The sequence below is a fragment of the Sprattus sprattus genome (assembly GCF_963457725.1).
Source record: "Sprattus sprattus genome assembly, chromosome: 5".
Classification (NCBI taxonomy): Eukaryota; Metazoa; Chordata; class Actinopteri; order Clupeiformes; family Clupeidae; genus Sprattus; species Sprattus sprattus.
In genome coordinates, this window is record NC_137924.1 from 11,183,713 (window position 1) to 11,197,189 (window position 13,477).

A 13,477-nucleotide genomic window follows, 5' to 3' on the forward strand; every position below is an offset into this window, starting at 1 on the left:
CTTTAGTCCATATTTAGAGATGCGATGCACACAACCTCAGTGTTGTTTACTTTGCAGAACTCTCTGCTTGGTTCTCGTGTCACTCCAAGAAGTAGGCAAATTGATATATGATGAAATGGATTTTTTTGTAGACTTTTGTGACCAGCTGGATTTTGTGGTAATTAACAGCTACTGAAGCAAGACGCTGAAAGGACTCAAAAAGGGAGAGCAAATAGGAGGGGATAGTTTACTGGAATTTATTAATTTACTGGACCTAGCTTTATGAGGGTTTGAAGAGGATCTGTAGTGACTGCCAATGATGCATTTAAAGTACTGCACTAAATTCCAGCATCAGTCTAATGTAGCCGCAACACAAAAAAATGGTTGTCGAATTCTCCTTTATTTTCCAGTGGACATTAGAAGGAGAGTGATTCAACCTCCCTCCAGCTCCACCAAGCCAATATGCTTGTCATATGTGTCTGAAGACGAGAATTGTTCTTCAGTGTCTTGAGCTATCAACCCTTCTATAATGCATTTTCCACAAAGGTCAGATGTTATCCCTATCAAGACTCATGAAAAATGCACAATGGCCCTCATTCGCAGGCCTGGGAATGCATTAATACAATATGAGCAGATGTGATGGTGAGAGGGCAAATGTGACTCTCTGCTCTGGCAAATCAGTTGGTCATTTGACCTCTTTCCCATCCCCACATCTTGAATGGATCCTGCCAAGTCCTCATTTCTGGCAGTCCTTCATCATCTCTGGCCAAGCCTGACAAGAAAATTGTTAGCCTTTGAACTCTCATTCGCAGCACATTAAACATTACTTGTCAGATGTAAATATTCAGTTCGACACCATTTGTTTTACACAGAATACAAATGCTGATATCAGCAAGAATTGTATCCGACGAATTGAAGTGTTAGGGTGATATAAAATAGTTGGGGCTGTCTCGCTCACATTACCAAATAAAAACATCAACAAAAAATTCCCTCACAACCAACCAGAGACAATTGCTAAATCTTTCATTAATGACATAGTGTTTAACACCTTGAGCTTTATCCTGCTAACAAGGTAAACTCTATCTGCTGTACTTACTCTGTGGTGAAGAGAACCGGTGAGATGCTAAATAACCTTACTAGACAGCCTGGTTTGTGACAAATAACTTACAGTAGAGCACACATCAGACCACAGCATGATATTTCTGGTCTTATAAAATAAATATAGTTTGCTTTCCATTTGTATTCGTAAGGTTTAAATGGCCTTTAAAGGACAACTGATGGCAAAATAGCTTGACTAAAAAAACCTGTAAATATAATTACTATCAGTTGTCAAACCCCAAACCCAGCTGAGTGCCCATAAGTGCAGTCTACCCAATATATATAATTATTTTTAAAATGAATAACATCTATAAATAAACAAATAACAAAAAAGCATGTTGCTTATAATAAGCTTATTCTTAAGATTAATTTGCCGTTGAAAAATGTGCACTGAGCCCACCTCTCTAATACTTTTTGGTACAGCGTTTTAAAGTTAAGGTGCGTAGTGGGCGAAGGATCCTTCATTAGCTCTATTTAGGAATGTTTACCAGACTTGCTGTAGAAGACCTAAGGGGTTGTGAAGGGACAAAGCAAACACAGATTCAGCGATGTAAGCCATTCTGTCCCCTGCCAAACCATTAGGAGTTTTGTATACAAGTTGAATGACTTTAAAATCAATTCTAAAAGATACAGGGTGCCAGTGCAGTGCAGCTAGAACGGGAGTAATGTGCTCTCTCTTCATTCTTTTCATTAAAGGAGTTCTGAATTAGCTGTAGTTTCTTATTTACTTTTTTGTAAGACCAGGAAACAGAGCATTACAGCAGTCTGATCAATGGCACTAGGTTTTTAAGTGTCAAGTAGGCTACATTGGCACAAGCTGACTTATTTGTTTAGGCTATGTTGCCTGTTCAAAGAAGTTAACTTCTACGATGCTACAAAACACATTCATCTTGAAAAACGTAGAGGAAATATGGCTTGTTTAGTTACATTTCTGTTAGCGTACAGCGATGGTTTTTTTTTTGTTGAAAATATATATAAAAATGTATTTATCAGAGGTCTTCTCCAAAGACCCTCCAAGTGTAAACAAAACATTAATAAACCAAAAGTACTTAAGCACTAGTTCCATTGCTGTTAGCGTAATACATTATAAGCCTTTCTACATAATCCCTCCCTCCATCTCTGTACTGTGATCTGCTAAATGTCTTATGTGGTAAAGCTCAAACCTCTCTATTATACATAAAGCTTAAACAGAGTGATTCAAATGGTACTTTGAGAATTTGTTTCCCCATCTGTACTCCTTGCTTGCTTTTTGTGCAAGTTTGGCCTTGGTATATACAATCTGATAAACCTTTTCTTGTACAAGCCTGTTATCTCAGTGTGCGCGCTTGGTCTTGGTATGTACGATAGTGAAATATTACAATATATATGAAATATTACAATATAACCCCCCCCCCCCCCCCCCCCCCCATGGCAATGGATTTTTTTTTTTTTTTTTAATATATATAAAAATGTCAGAGGTCTGCTCCAAAGACCCTCCAAATGTAAACAAAACATAAATAAACCAGAAGTACTTAAGCTCTCAAAACTAGCAACATAGTCTATGCAGAACAAACTCAGCCTCAAAGCAGGCACTCACTCCTTTCCTGGTGCCCCAAATGAGGCACCCTTTAAATAACCCAGCTCTTTGAGTTAGATTGGTCCAATAAGACCTAGTTGGATCTAAATATTGAAGTAGGGGAGCCCTCTCCACATAAATTCCATCAACAACCGATAAGTGACATTAACATATACTTAACACCAACAAGTTCAACCAATGTACCCAAAGCCATATAGTACTGTATTTACACACACTATGCCTAACACATTTTTTTGACATACATACATAACAAAATGGACATCCAACACACCCGCAGGACAATTCCATTCACCCTCCCCTTGGCAGTGTGCGCTTCCGCTTAGGGGTAGCAGGTCTGGACTGATGAATGAGGAAGTGTAAGTAAAAGTATGTATGAAGTAACCAGTAACTCTGCATGCTCTAAGGCCCAATTTACACACAGGTTTTCGCGATGTCGGCCGAATTTCAGCCGACAGCCCCGTACCATTCGCCCGACAGCCCATCGGGAGTCCCCGACATCTCCAAAGTGCGTGTAAATGCGACCCGACATCTGTAACGCGCGCTTGTCAAAGTTTGCAAAACTTTAGCAGACAGTGTTGCTAGGCAACATCGCTATCAAAAGAGGCAAACTGAGGAACGCGCAGATGTCGGCGGTGTCGGGAAAAAACGTGTGTAAATTGGGCCTTAATAAACAATATTACTGGCCTGGCATGTCTGTGGACATTAGGATGGTGAGTAAAGTAAATAGAACCATACTGACAGTATAACCAGAGTGTTTTAATGAATTTTAATGATTTGTATGATTTAAAATAATTCCAACACTTGCAAATAAAGCAGTGTCCACCATGTCAGAGGGAGAGGACGGTAATAAACTAGATGCAGACTTCATAGGGTTATACTGTTCTGAAAGCAGACTTCATAGGGTTTTATACTGTTTTGAAAGTTGATGGGAAAAGTGTGGACCTGATAAATGACAGGGGCACAGTACACACAGCATTTGATCTCCTTGAAAAAAAGCTTCTTCTGGAAAAACTGGTGAACCATGGCCTTACACCATCTGCAGCTACCTGGATGGGAAGTTATCTATTAAATAGATCTGAAGTTTGATAGAGAGCATTTGGATGATCCAGAAGAGGATTGGGAGAATGTCATATGGTCAGATGAAACCAAAATAGAACTTTTTGGTAAAAACTCAACTCTACGTGTTTGAAGGAGAAAGAATGCAGAGTTGCATCCACAGAACACCATACATACACTGTAAAATCATGACATAAAATAACTGTAAATACAAAAACAATGAAGCAGTGTGTAATTTACAATAATATATTGTAAAACCCCTAACCAAATACAACTGTTAATTTGACAGTAAGAATATGTTGAATATATCATTTTTTTGGTAGAATTTACACATTAATGTACTTTAAACACAGATAAACTGTAATACAAAAAAAAAAATGTGATACAGTTAAAATGTCATCATTGCCGTGTTAATTTTTTTAATAAATGTCAGTATAGGCTCTCTGGCACATTTCGTTAAACTGTAAACCAAATAAAACAGTTAATTTGACAGTAAGAATGTGTTAAAAAGACAATTCGTTTTTGAGAATTTACAAATTACTGCTGTTTAAACACAGACAAACTGTAATACAAAAAAACATGTGATACAGTTAAAATTACATCAAATTGTGAATGTACATCTTTTAGTTATAATGTTCTCTCCCTTGTACATCGCTTTGGACAAAAGCATCTGCTAAATGACTAAATGTTATTTCTGTACCGTTTTGAGAATACACTGTAAAATGTTACCAGAGTTTTACAATATTTTACTGATATATTTCACAATAAATCATCGTAATGTTACTTTACAGGCTTTACCTGTAATAATCACAATGTCATGTTGTAATGTAGACTTTACTGTGAAATCAATGTAGACACAGTAAGTTACTGTGAAAAAAACGATACCGGGATTTCACAGCATTGTATAGGGTTATTTCACAGTAAAATACTCTATTCAAAATATCCTTTGAGATAACCCAATACATTACTGTAAATTTGAATTGTACTTGAACTACGCTGTATTGTGGGTTCAAGAAGAGACAGTTGGATCCACGGTGACTACAGACGCAGGCAGCACATGATAGAAGAGCGCGAAGGTGGATACAGCACATGGCTAGAAGATAAAGGTATAGGCTTCTTCTACCACCTCTGGCCAGAGGTGATGATACATTATAAAACTAAAGTGTAAAAACGTGTGTGCAATTTCTTAGAGATTCTTTTTAAGCTGACATTAATTCTTCAAGATAGTTGATCTATTATCAGGCAGCGACAAGACTGTGTGAGCATCACAACTGAACGAGCTGAGGAAAGAGCAAGTCGAGGAGATAACTTAGAAGAGAACATAGAAAAGTGCACAAACTCAAAAAACGCATCCAAGGGAAGGTCAACTAATGTACAAATGTTAACTAGCTAGCTTGTTTGTCCCCTGATTGTAGCTAACGTTAGCTAAACAAAGGGTGACATTTGATGTAAAGTTAAAACATTATTGTAAACTCATATTTAATTAAACTGACATGTGCTGTTAAGCTAGCATCAGGTCTATCCAATGTAGCCACCTCTGTCCAGTGATGGTAGCTAACGTAAGTTAAATGGACGTTATCTGTGAGAAAGCCATCCTTGATCTACACTGTGCTACATATTTATATTCTATAACTATTTTGCCAGAATACCTGGTATGCATTAACTGTACTGTATCAGAGTTTATTTGGTGATATTTATGTCGAATGGCAGATTAGCCTCAGATTGTGTCACTTATAGCCCTTGAAGCCAGCATTGGGTATATCCAATAGCTAGCTCTGTCTTTTACCTTGTTCATATTTCGGTGAAAATTGTACAAATTATAGATTAAAAAACGAATACGAATGTTAACCAGTTAGCTTGTTTGTCCTTTGATTGTAGCTAATGTTAGCTAAACGAAAGGTGAAATGTGATGCAGTTAAAACATTGTGGTAACCTCATCTGACATGCCCCTTTCAAAAAATCCTTTTGGATTCCAATAGAGGAAATCCTGTAGGATTTCTATCAGATTTTGGAACCGGAATCCCATAAAAAAATCCTACAGGATTTCGGTTCCAAAATCTGATAGAAATCCTATAGAATTTTACTAAATGAAATCCAGTAGGATTATCGAATTCCTATAGGATTTCGGTTCCAAAATCTAATAGAAATCCTGTAGGATTTTCTGTACGATGGAATCCCACAGATTTCATTCCTACCGGTTTTACATTTACAGGATTTTAAATCCTATAGGATGTTACTAAATTAAATCCTGTAGGATTATATAAAATTACACACTTAAATATAGTCCTGTCAGTTAGCACACGCTAGAGGCAGTGCACGCCCACTGGTATCGCTCGTAGCTCGCGTCGCTCGCTGGCATGTATTAGATCCACTGGCAAAGAAAATCCCCACACTACATAAAGTTACGAGTTAAAGGACAAATTCACGTCTCTTTTCATGTAATTGGTCCTCACTAAAATATGATGACATTTCTGTCTAATCTGTCAGAGAAAGACTGTGGACAGTTAATTTCAAATTAAATTTAAATACATTGCTTCTATTAATGTTTCTTCTAAAAATGTGGATGTCACTGGCTGCCAGGTTTCTCAGCTGTTCACAGTCCTCTTCTGAGACAGAGTGAGTATACATAAGTGGTGTCATAATTTAGTGAGCATTAGTGAGGACTAATTGTATGAAGATAGGTTGAAAATGAGTAAAGTGGTCCTTTAATGTTGACAGATATTTAATTAATGTTTTATTTTTACAGATCAACAGGGTGACTGTTTTGTCAACATTTTTTGAAAGTCAACTAGGCCTTCACATCACGACAGGATCTGAGTGTACAGATCTCTCATTTTCAAATAAGCTAAGAGTAATTATTATTATTGGACTCCAGATAAAGTGTCTGGTACAGCACTGTGCATTACCTGTGGAGTTGAACCTAACCTGTCGTATGAACTTATTGTTGAATCTTGTTTTTTTCCTTCTCTTTTTTCTTTTCAGCCTGGAACAAACATAGTGCAATACCTGGCGTCCACAAGCAGCTGCACACCGCATGTCCTCATGCTGGGGGAGGAGCATCGGTGTTCCCAGGCCTTTGTGGTCATTAATGGAATGGCCTCGGAGCACCCATCTCTGTTGGGTGCGGTGGATGGGTGCTTTAAAGCTTTTTTTGTACTAGATGTGAACTACCCGAAACCGTGTGCCCAGGTTTGGGAGATAATTCAGACTGGTGTATTTGCGATCCCTGGTCATGAATCCAATTCTGTGAAGCTGATGAGGTCTCAACTTGCAGCGATGGAGTCATCCAACACCCCAGCTAGTTAAGCTGCAAGTTGAGGCCTCATCAGCTTCATGCCGTTAGGCAGGTACCAAAAACTGTTGTTATTTGTTCCAGTTTAAACTGACTGGTTGATCGCTCTGGTTTTTACTGTTGTAATTTCTGTCACTTTGTTGTTTTTTTCTTTGTCTTTTTTTATATTTAGGCGCATATTGTATATTGTGTAGCACTTAAATTGATGAATTGATGGATGAATGGATCAGAGATGTCCCGATAAAATAATGGACATTATGTACTTGTTTCACTGAATAATTTCATGTTTAATAAAAATTGTATTTTATATAAGGTTAATGTTCATTACTTAATGCTAATTTTGCTCTCAAAACAACATTTTGATTTTAACCCACTTCTTTGGTAACATTACCCCAACAACATGGCTGTGTTTTAGCTCATTTATTAGTTAATATAACCCAACAACATGGCTGTGTTTTAGCCCATTTATTAGTTAAGATAACCCAACAACATGGTTCTATTTTAGCCCATTTATTGGATAACAGTAACCCAACAGCAGAGTTGTTTTTAACCCATTTTTGGGTATAAAGTCTCAACCCAACATGCTGGGTCAAGCCATAACCCAACCCTGTTGGGCTAGAATAACCCAGCGTTGGGCAGGTCCAACTTTGGACCAGCGTTGGGTTACACAAATAACCCAAATTGGGTTATTTTCAACCCAGCAGTTTTAAGAGTGTACTGCATTTAAATAAATCAGTTCCCAATAACAGTGACATGAAGTAATTACATTTATTAGATATAAATACATAAATAATTAAATAAATAACATGTTCAAAACAAATAGTAAATTACAATTAATCAGTGTGTGTGTGTGTGTGTGTGTGTGTGTGCGCGTGTCAGTCAATGTGTCCGCCTCTTCTCCATCTTCTCCTCATCTGCACATTTTTGAGAGATGGCCCTCTTTACCTCCCCCTGGTCGGTGCCAAATCGTTTTGTGATGTCATCTGTGGAAACAAAAACAGCAGGGAAGTGTAAGAATACGTTAGTTAGTATTCTTACTATGTTTGTAGCCGTTTTGATTAGTTTGCTGGTCAGATAGTTTTGGCATCCTCCCAGGAGATGTTTGCCATTGCCAGAATTTACTCAGTAATCAACATACATTTGGTTAAATAAGATATAACCATGATTGAGCCTTTCAGTGTCCTCTACATGTACTGGCACCCATGTTAAAGAGGTACTTAAGTCAATATATATCAATCATACATTGTAAGGGATGGAGAAAGGGTTTTACTCACTTATAATATCGCTGATGTGTGCTGGGTTGAGCTGGGGCTTTGCCACTTTTCCTAGGAAAGCATTGGATTGCCTTCCAGTGTGGGAGTGATGTTGTTAGTCTGAGGAAAGATGGGAGAAATGTGAACCAAGACTGTTTTCTTCTTTTGGATTAGGTAATGTTAGTGATTTTTAACATGTTGTAGTGTTGTCGCGAGCACAGTTATAAAACTGCTAGGCAACATAGCGTGAGCTTAAAACCTCTTGAGACCCTGCGTCCTCGTACGAGGACATTACATTTTGGCTCTGCTTTACCCTGTACTTAGTTTTTCTGAATAAAAACCTGTTGTCCTCGTATGTGGACACTTCATGCTGCCCTCTAGTGTCATCAAACACGTCATACACTGTTTTGAGGAAAAGCAGTATGACGGCAATACCGACCTCTACGTTTTACCGGCAGTCACGTGACAACTATCGTAATGGTAGAGTACCAATGAAAGTTATGGCATTGAAACCTGTTTTTATATGTTTATTAACAGTTGTAGTATGATATGGCATCGAGTTTTCCCCATTTCGATCATTACAAACAGCCCAGGACGTGTTTAACTTTCATGTCCTCATATGAGGACATCGGGATTTAAATGTGCGCTTAGATGCGCGCCTCAGGGATGCGTTCACGTAAACATATGATGCTAGTTTTCTAATTGTATGGCCACTTACAAATGCTGTTTTCCAAAAGTCCGTCGAACATGATGAATCCATTAGGTAGTGCATCAGCCTGACAGTTTGACTGAAAATAAAATCCATTTATGTTCCCCTAAATCCATGTCAGTTCGCTTTGACGGACTACTGCAGTCTCCTCTATTGACTAGCTAGCTCAGCGTTCATTATTCAAACTAGCCCGGCATTTAACAGAGACGCCTCAACAACGCATTGACGTATCTGACGTATTGCAACCTACTGAAAGTGCTTCAAGAAGGTTGTTTTGCGTAGCGTATGTGCATGCAATAGTTCGGCACATGCTGTGACGTACTGCAACCTAATGAAAGTGCTTCAAGAAGGTTGTTTTGCGTCTCACTCACTCACTCACACACACACACACACACAGTTATGTTCTAATGAAATAAACAGGTTTACACATTGTTACAAACTGGCAATCTCATTGTGTTTCATGGTAATAGAGACCCAATGTCCTCAAATGAGGACATCGTTTTTCTAAAAAACTACTTGCTGTACAGAGGTGAATTTTTTTTTTTATATTTATTAAGCCATATTTAGCCAAAATAACAGAGAAATAAAAAATGCATTCAAATTTATACCCCGGGTCTCAGGAGGTTTAAACTGACATTGCAAACATAAAGTATATACAGGACATAACGTCAAGTTTGTGCCGGTCATTTAACTCAGGTAAATAGTCAGTTAATAACGATCACTCCTGCAAACGGGATATTGTGAAACCAGTTTCGCTAGTGCAAGCTCTAAGTGGCTCCATGCTAACCAATATAGTTTAAATCGATAGTTCTTACTTTATGTAACAAGGCATACTTCTGGGGCTTAAGAACAGCTTTAATCCATTATTATTAAACTATTAGGCATAAACAATTGTGGCCTACTTACGGTCATTGCGTGTCTTCTTATTCCCAACGACATTTCTTTAACTGACCTTTTTTGACACACAGTACATCGAACATAGAGCTACTTCGAATACTGTCGGCTGAGCAATTTTCCGTCTCGTAAACGGTCGTTGCCATTTGAAACGGTCGATGCCATTTCCGATCATGTCCGATCTCCGATCTTGAATTCCGAATGCTTCGTGAAGTTGTCGGCATGCTTCGGAATTAAAACATGGCGCCATATTGGATTGAGGGCTTCCTATTAAATCAATGGTACCAAAATGTTTGTAATTACGTATTTTCTGCTTCATGAAATACTGTTTTTCTGTTATATTGTAAAATTTTGCCATTGATTTCTCACTAGAAATGCAATAAAAACACGTTTATTTTACACCGTTTGACTTCACAAAGGATATTTTTAGAGGCAAGTTCCTCATTGACTTGACTGGGGTCTCGTCAAAATCTTCATAATACCTTGTTTTCTGCTTCATGAAATACTGTTTTTCTGTTATATGGTAGGGTGACCAGACGTGCTCTTTTTCGAACATGTCCTCTTTTTGAGACCTAAAAAATGCCTCCAGCAGGGATTCCCAAATCGTCTGGGATTTTGCCTCGTCGGGTGTTTCACAAAATGTTGTAAATGTGAGTAATCAAGTGTCGACGACTTTCTGGAAACACACCCGTGAGCAATTTCTACTTATATGGCACTGTAGTACCTTATGTTATTTATACCCTTGGAATGGCCAACCTATCTAGGTCATGGTGTGTATTATTTTGTAGAAGGAAAATAGTCACTAGCAATCTAACACAATTATATGCTTATCCTACGTAAACTATGGAAACTATTAAGAAACTATTAAATTCAATGAATAATGTCTTATTTTCATTAGTATATGCAATGCGGATTGCTGGGTAATAATTTTTTGTCCAATGTCAAGTCTCTATTTGATCACTTGACGAGACGATACCATGTATTTCATTTAAACGTAAAAAAGTCCTTAGTTAAGTCAAACGATGCAACATGAACGTGTTATTATTGCATTTCCAGTGAGAAATCAATGTCTTAATTTTACAAAATAACAGAAAAACAGTATTTCATGAAGCAGAAAATACGTAATTACAATCCAATATGGCGCCATGTTTTAATTCCGAAGCATGCCGACAACTCGGAATTCAAGATCGGAGATCGGACGCGATCAGAAATGGCATTGACCGTTTACGAGACGGAAAATTGCGTCGGCGGAGCCCCAGATTCCGAGTGTTCCTCGCGCAGGTGAGCGCTCTGAGTTCAGTGGCTCAGAGGGGCCAATAACAGTATCAAACGTCAAACACATTAACTATGTCAATGTCAATTTTATAGCCGCACCAGAGTGCTTCACATACAATTAAGTGCAATAAGCAATGAATGAAGGCACACACACACAAACAGAAGGGCAATAGTTAAAATAAATTAAGAAATGCAATAGAGAATAACATTAACCCACATATTATGTTAACATATATTGTTTAAATCTTAAGTTAGTTAAGTGAAAAAGTACTATCTTAATAGCAGACTAATCTTATTCACACTGTATGTTATTATGCTCTTAGTTTTCTTCCGAGAAGTATAACCAAAGCAAAAAGGCTTGCTCCAAATATGGAAACAGGAGCGGATAGAGTGCCGTGCAAAAAGGGCCGATATAAAAGGTAAATATGTAGTAAAGATACGTTTTATTAATCCTGTCAGGGAAGGGGGGTAGGAATAGTAAACAATATGTACATAAAACCTACAGTAAATAACTAACAGTTTGAATTAAAAAGATAAAATATAAATAAGTAGAGTAAAGCAAAATAAAAATAATTGTGACCAAGGCAACAACCTTATATTCAGATCTCTAGATCCAGATTGTTTAAGTGAGGTGCCAAAGACCAGCAAGTGGCGGACCAACCACTCCACTGAGCCTCATCACATCCATGTCGACAATGATGATGAAGATGGAGATATTTCCCAAGACAATTCGGACATTTCTTTTCAAGCTGATTCTCCACACCCAAATCTAGACACGCCCAATTCACACACAGATTCCATGGATTCCCCATTACACCCTGGCTCCGAGGTAACATTGGCTCAGTGCATAGTTTTAATCCTGGCCTTTGCCCTGAGACACAGTTTGTCATCCAAGGCCATTGAAGACCTGCTAAAATTGTTAAATATTGTTTTACCACCCATGAATATCTTGCCACACTCTCTACACTTGTTCAACAAATTCATCCAAGAGCCATCAGATCACATAAGAGTCCATTTGTTTTGCAAATGCTGTGGTGCAAATTTACCAAAAGAAACATCACTTTGTGTACACTGTGGTGATGACACAAACAAGGACAATGTGAAAGATGGGAATTTCTTCATTAGTCTCTCCATAGAAAATCAAATTAAGTACATCCTCCAAAAAGAACATCTTAGTGATTGTGCACCACCAGGTGATATCCTCAGAGAGACCAAGTACAGACCTGGGGACATTTCTTTATTATGGAACTGTGATGGTGTGCCCATTTTCAACTCCTTATTTAACTCCCTATGGCCGATCCGTTGCGTTATTAATGAGCTTCCCGCCGAAGTCCGGTACAAAAATGTACTGCTTGCTGGTGTTCGGTTTGGGCGAGGGAAGCAAGACATGTAATAATTTCTCCACCAATTTGTGCAAGACATAAAAAACACAAATACAAATGGTATCACCTGAAAGCATCCTCACACTGGCTTGAGGCAAATTTCAAGGGTTTTTCCTAGTGCCTGTACATGTGATGCAGTGGCAAAATGTTTGCTCCAAGGCATACACCAGTTCAATGGGTCCTATGGCTGTGGATGCTGCCTTAATGAGGGACGAGTTGTAGCCAAAGGTTGTGGGTTCACACGGGTGTATGACGACGTTCCTGCTCAGTTAAGAACGCACAAGCATATCATAAGCAGTGGAGAACAAGCGATTCGGAGCAATATCGAGCACGTTCTTGGCGTCAAAACAGTTTCCCCACTAATCCTTCTTCATAGCTCTGGATTTGGCTTTGATATGGTGAAAAGTTTTCCAGTCGACTACATGCATGCCGTTCTGCTTGGAGTCCCTAAGCACTTTTTAGACCTCTGGTTTAACAGCAAATACCATGACAACCCCTGGTACATTGGGACATCTAAAAACAAAGTCGACCAAAAACTTCTATCCCTGACACCACCATCCGATGTCCCCAGAGTGCCACGCACTGTGGGGAGTGCTCAAAAATGGAAAGCAGCTGAATGCCGTAGCTGGCTACTTTATTACAGTTTACCCGTTTTAAACTCTATCTTGCCCAACAAATATTTAAAACATTGGCTATACCTTGTTAATTCTATATTCCTCCTCCTTAAAGACACCGTGTCCGAAATTGACATGGCCTGTGCCTCACAGAACATAAACAAATTCGTAAGTCAAGTCAAACAATTTTATGGAATATCCCAAATGGCATATAACATATACCAATTGACCCATCTCCAATTCTCAGTTAGGTTACATGGATCCTTATGGTCTAACTCTGCCTTTGCTTTCGAAGGCCACAATCAAAAGCTTACGCGTTTGTGCCATGGCACCCAATCCATACCACAAC